Source organism: Otolemur garnettii, unplaced genomic scaffold, assembly GCF_000181295.1.
Source record: "Otolemur garnettii isolate 467f Iridium unplaced genomic scaffold, OtoGar3 scaffold00033, whole genome shotgun sequence".
Taxonomy (NCBI): Eukaryota; Metazoa; Chordata; class Mammalia; order Primates; family Galagidae; genus Otolemur; species Otolemur garnettii.
The window spans coordinates 15615496-15622079 of NW_003852428.1; positions in this window are offsets into that span (position 1 = coordinate 15615496).

The following is a 6584-nucleotide window of genomic DNA, read 5'->3' on the forward strand; positions in this document are numbered from 1 at the left end:
CTGGCTGGGACCGCGGGACGGCAGAGGTCGACTGGTGGGTGGTGTTGATGTTGGGTGCGTAAGCACCTGGGCGGGGGTTGCGCGTGAGGTATTAGGACCACCGTCAGTGCGGGGGCGCCCACAGTTCAGCTAGTGCTCGGGTTGGAAGTTTGTGTCCCCGCCTTTGTTGGAGGCTGAGCATGAGGTAAGGAGCCGGAGTGTCTCGGTGGGCTGGACGGGACCGCTGCCCCACACCTCGGAGAGGTGCGCGGTGGAGATCTATGCGCGCGCCCGGTGCGCCTCCAGGCTCGCGTTGTCGAGAGTCAGTGGACCCCGCGGCCCGGGCTTGACATTCGGGGGAGCAGTCAACCTGCAGCTTCGTCCGCCTGGGCAGGTTGTCCTCCTCTTAATACAGGGGAACCGGGAGCCAGTGGGACTTGAGCTCAACTCCACCAAGCGCTTTGGTTAATGAAGGAGACCAAGGCGGAGGATGCAGAGACCTGGGGAACCTCCTGCCATGTGGGCTGCAGGCAGACGAGCCTCTTGCCATTAGCATCTCTCTACTGCTCCTCGGATTTCGCTTACCCTGACGAGGCTTTCGGGGCTGGAGGCAGATCGGGCCCCAGAGGAGACTGTTCCTCTCGGGATGTGCGAGGACACAGTCACGGAGGAGCGATTCCACGATCGCTCCCCGCGGCGCCGGGTCCCTGGCCTAGCACAGTCTATTCCCAGTTCCCGGGGCTTTGGCGGGAAGCGCGCTCACCTCCTCACCCTTTCCTCGCTTTGTACCTTGATGTTGCTGCCTGGAGTTGGGATTTAACTTTCCTGCGCCTGCGGCGTCCCGGGGATGCCCGGCAGGGGGCGCTGAGAGCGAGCGCGCGAAGAGGGTGATAGGATGTTGCAGGCAGCTGCGCTGTCCCGGGTGAGTGGGTGGTGGTCCCAGCTAACACACATCAGGACCTGGCAGATCTGGCAGTAGTTTCAGAGCAGAGACAGGGTATGAGGAGAGCGGATCTGTGCACCACAGAGAACTGTAAGCCTTGCTGGAAGAACGCACAGGAAAGGTGGTTGCCAGACACAGTCCCTAACCAGAAAGGTCCCTTCCAGAATGTAACTGGGCAAACTCTTCCTGCCTGCGCATCCTTTTTCCCTTGGCGACCGTTGTATTTACACAGAAAGAAAGCGAATTTGAGCGAGGACGACGCGAGTTATGCTTTTTGGGAGCACATTAGTTAAAACAGCAGGAGTTACAAATGACTGTTGCAGCTTATTTTTAAGTAAGATAATCGCATGCCACAGCTTACACAGAACTCTGTCGACATGGCTGAGTTTGGGAACAGCAGATATGTTATTAATTATAGAGTTGATCTTTTTGTCAGGAGACACAGAAAGAGAAAACCAGTCTTTAAAAAGACAGATTTTTCAAGACCTAATTAGGTTTGCTAAATGTATTGCTAATTAATGACAATTTCATTAGCAGTAGAGGCTAAAGTTTACCATGCATGTGCTGTTTTGAGGGGACAGTTCACAACTTAAGTTTTATATTATGTTACTGAAGTAACTTTTCTTGTCCATGCCTGTGTTTATCTCAAAAGAAACTTAGACTTTCCCCTTTAAGGTTTCTTTTTTCCCTGATTGTTTTAGACATGGAAGAACAGTGCTAACTGTAATTGGTCCGCTTGAAACCCATTTTTTTTTTCTTTAAGTTTCTTTCTCATAAAAACTTTGGGGAAAGCAGCTCATTCATGATGTTGCAGTCGCACTAAGAATTTCTGTACTCATCAAACTGTGGAGTTGACGAACTGGCACTTACTTTTACGCTTCTAGCCAGTAAGTACTTTTTTTTTTTTTTTAACCGGGAGGAGATAGATGATGCTAATCATTTGAGGCCTTTTACAATTGCACTAACTTATTTGGTTATTTTTAATGGCAAACAGCTGTGAGATCCCTGCTGCGAGGAAAGGCTTTGGTCTCCTGGGTGGTAAAGCTTGTCTTTGTCCAAAGGAAGTTTTTGAAATGTTCAGAATTTGGTAAAAATAATTCTGTGTTCTTCACTGCTGTTTCCCTTTCAAGTGATGTTTTCACCGTGTCTGGAGAGAATGAAATGTAGAAACTTACAGCACAGAGGCTGGTAAAACTAGTTGGCCATGGGACCAAAATGAACACCCGCACATTCATACACATTTTATGTAAAGTTTTAGAGGGTTGTGGGCTTTCTGGAGCCCCATCCATTTCATCCAGTAAGAAATTTTTCTTCACAATCACTTCAACTTTTTTGCTGGGAGACAGAAGTTAAGATTAAAAAAGTTTTTCCCTGCTCTGTGTGGTAGTTGCTCAAAATAAAAAGTGCCATCTCCTTGGGGACTAGGTCACCTGCTCCTGATATTAGAGAGAGCTGCCTGTCTGAATCATTACATAGTTTTAACTAACTTGGTTATTATTTTTAAGAGTCTTAAATGCCCCCCTCTTTGACTATAAAGTGATTGAAATAGAGACTTTGCATCTGATATACACTGAGGAATATGTGGGAGGGGGAGCAGAAGACCTTGCTCACAGCGTCCAACCTAAGTGTAAAGGCATTTCATTGTGTAGACAAGGGATCATGAGCTCTAGAGTTACCTAAGATCAGCAAGGACTCCCAAGGAACAGGTTTGAATTACAAATCAGATGGTGTGCACGACAGAACAAATTAACTGATTTATAATATATCTCAGTCAAGCAATCTCTTTTGTTGTAGTGTATGTGCAACTATTTGAGAAGAGCAGTCCTATATCCTACGTTAAATCCTCCCTAATTCTTTATTCTAAAATTATATCAAATCTGTATTTAAAAATGCTTCTGGAATTGTTGCTATAGTTACCCAGACAAATTGCTTAGGGCATAATTAGAGTACCAAGGTGAGAAGTTTTTATGTTCAGCATTAACTAATGTTTAAAATATAAATTGTGGTGTCTAACAAATTGAGTTACAACAAATGCAAAGTGTCTAACATGAAACCTTGCACATTTCTTCTCACCTGGGCCTATTTGCAAATTTTTATAGAGACAGTTAACTGTTTTCTTGAATCCTGCCATGAGTGTATGTAAGATCTTGAAGTTTCTTATACCTTCTTGAGTACTGTTATTTACAAAATAGGCATATTCCTGTCTATTCTCAGCAACCTTTTTAAATTAAGATGCAGAAGTTTGGTTGAAAATTATTGGGTTTTTTTGATACTCTATTTTTGATTTCTGCCCTGCAGAAATGATCTACCATAAATCGGGGGCAATCTGCTGTTTCTAATTCCTGCAGAGATCAGGGCCACATTGGGGATAAATTCAGCTGGTGCAGAGTGTTTCCTGGGTGGTAAAGTTAACGATTATTTCTCTGATGAATCTTTCAGGTCCTGGTCATCCAGATGTACAAAATCAATTTCTGACATTAACAAAATAAGAAAGAAGCAAACTTACAGTCAGGTAGAATATACACAAAGTTTTTCACTTTTAAGAGCCTACTCCAGCCTTGGATCGATCCAGAATTTAAGCCAAACAGAACAAAATGAATGAAAACTTGATCCAAGAGAAGGTACTCGATATTAAGTAATTTGTTTGAACACACTGGCAGTGACACAACTCATCTGCTGTCTGAAAGATTCTAGGGCTACGGAAACCTGGCTCTCCATTTCACAGAGTCTTTTGAAGCCAGGCATCTTCAATGACAAGTTATATTTCACCTTGTCCATGACATTTGAAATAGGATTAACGCAACAGTGGGCTCAAGAAAACAGAAAGTTTTCCCAGAGGAATTGCTCTTGTCTTCTTGTTCTTCTCCTTCTTTTTTGTCCGAGATTAATGGTTGCCTGACAAGAGCAAAGACAAGCACATCTTATTTCCCTTTCCTAGGTTTTAAAACACATTGGCATAGTAGGGCAAGTTGCATTTGGAAAAAGTAAAATCATTCCCTTTTTGAAACTTTTTTCCTCTTATGTATTAGAATTTGTTCTGATTCACACTGAAATTAAAAAAAATAAACTACTGTAAGAGAGAATGAGTGTTTTTAGAAGATGTACTTCTTTTATTTTTGGAAGGTCATGAACCCACTAACCTTTTATCTTCCATCTCTCATTCATTCTCTGTCACTGTGTTTCTGCGGAATTGGCTAACCTAGAGTTCATGGAGAGTGATGAGGAAGTGTAATTCGCTGGAACGATTTTACTTTATGTTGCATTTTTATGTACGTTTGGGAGTAAATCACAGTACTGCAGTAGGTAATCCAATTACAGATATGTATGATAAATAACCAGGAGAATGATGCTATCACAAGCCGACTCTATTGGAGAAATAATATTGCATTTGCTGAGATGTGAAATTAAATAAGTTATAGGCGAGTGACAATCAGGATTGCACAAGGACAAATTGTTCACAGAAAATAGAGCCTCTTTCAATCAGTTCAAATTTACCCAGTGTTTGGCAGCAATGTATGATGGGCCCATGGAAACACAAGCAGAGTCAAAGAAAGTAATTAAGAAAAAATGTGCTAAGCAGTTTCCTTTGATTTGTCTGCAAAATCATAAAACTGAAACTTCTATTCTCCCAAATCACAGGAGAGATGGATTCCTCACAAACTGATTCCAAATAAACTTCCATGCAAAGAGTTTCTCTTTCCATTAAAACACACTCATGCACATACACACACTCACACATACATACACATAATGGCTGGGCGGGATGGCTCAGGCAGGTAATCCTAGCACTTTGGGAAGCCAAGGTAGCAGGTTCACTGGAGACCGAGAGTTTACCACCAGCCTGGACAATATAGCCAGACCCAATCTCTACAAAAACTAAAAAATATTATCTGGGCGTAGTGGTACATGCCTGTAGTCCTAGCTCTTGGGAGGCTGAGGCAGGAGGATTGCTTGAGCTCGGGAATCTGAGGGTGCAGTGAGCTAGGCTGACACCAGGGCATTGTAGCCCAGGCAACAGAGTAAGACTCTTATCTCCAAAATAAAAGAAATCAACGACAGAACCCCCAAAAGCTGTAGATGTGACACATCTTGGCGAGAACTCACAAAGCTGTTTTGAGTCAGATACCAAGGATGCAGCTGCCTTCCTGCCTGCATCCCAAGTCTCACTGTGGAAAGAGGATACACCAAGGGCTGGGGACGTTTACGGTCAGGCACCCTGCATAACCAAATGGATTATAGAATCAAACTGGTTTACGGGACTTCTTTTACAGGACTGAGAGATTTAGATTTGCTTTAAAACTTTACTATTTTAAAGTCAAGAACAGTGTTTGTAACTGGTGGCAGAAAGCAAAAATAATTGCTCTGGTTGTTAAATTTTCCTTGTCCGGCAGGTGTTATAATTAAGCCATTGTTCATGCTGGCTGACATATGAATATAAACTGAATAAAGATTTGCCTCTATGACATCTGTCATTTAAATTTCTGTGTGCTCAAGAAAGTTTGAGTTCTAGAAAAGCAGGATGGGAAAATTATCTAAAACCATTGTTTAGGAGAGACAGTTGCCTGCTTGATCAGGGCAGTCAATGGGAGAAGCTGCCACCTTGACTTAAGTACACACTGGCCGGGATGGGTGCTGAGGGGACGCCTCCCCCACTGTGCTGCAGAGATGTCAGCAGTGGTGGGCAGGCCCCTGGCCAGAGAGGCTGGTAGCTGGAGATGGGTGGATGGGTGGGACACTTGACAGGGTGTAATTGTCCCCGTGTGACTCATGGGTTAGAGGGTCTGTGAGGACCCTACATGGAGTGGCTGTGGGTTATCCACATGGACTTGACCATGGGCAAGAGCCAGTGGTGGGTCCGAATCCTACATCCTCATTGGGTCCGTGGTTCCTCACAGAGGCAGGTCCTCAAGGGAATGAAAAGAGGAGGTGAAGATGGCAAGGGAGGGCAGACTTCCCCGAAAGACTGGGTGTGTGGTTCCCAGGGAGGTCCTCGGGAGGGATGAGGTAGGATGCGTTAGCACAACTAGGCAGTAGATGGAGAGGTCCTCAGGAGGGATGAGGTAGGATGTGTTAGCACAACTAGGGAGTAGATGGAGACACACCTGATAGAGCAAGACAGAGGTCCAGGAGTTTGGATGTAGCCACAGGACCCAGTGGTGTGACTGGCTGCCTGCTGAGTGGGTCCTCGGTTGCCTTGTTTGTGCTGTTCATGTTCAGGGTGGGTCTGCAGCCTGTGACCTGCAGTGGGGATGGAATGCTTCAGCTGGGGGAGGCTGGCAAATAGAGAAGGTGATCACAGTTCCCAGGCCAGCCTTCACCACTGCCACTGTCCTCCCTCCTGACTACAGCCCAGTCCACCTCCCTCCATCCGCCTGCCCTTTGCACGTTGTCTCTTGTTTGCAGTGCTTTCCAATCACTTTTCAGGGAAGCTCACTGCATTCAGGGCATATCTTTTTGAGGTGCCTGCTGTAGTGTCCCCTCTTCAGAAAGGCATCTCCAAAAAGCACTACCTAAAATAGCATCCCCCCTCCGTTCCTCCCTCGTTCTCCTCCGTGGCATTTTGTACAACTTTCAGCATTGTATTTATTTCTTAAAGTCTTACCAATAGAGAATGTGAGAGGAGGAGACAGATGAGACTTTTGTTTATAGCTGATTTGCCAGC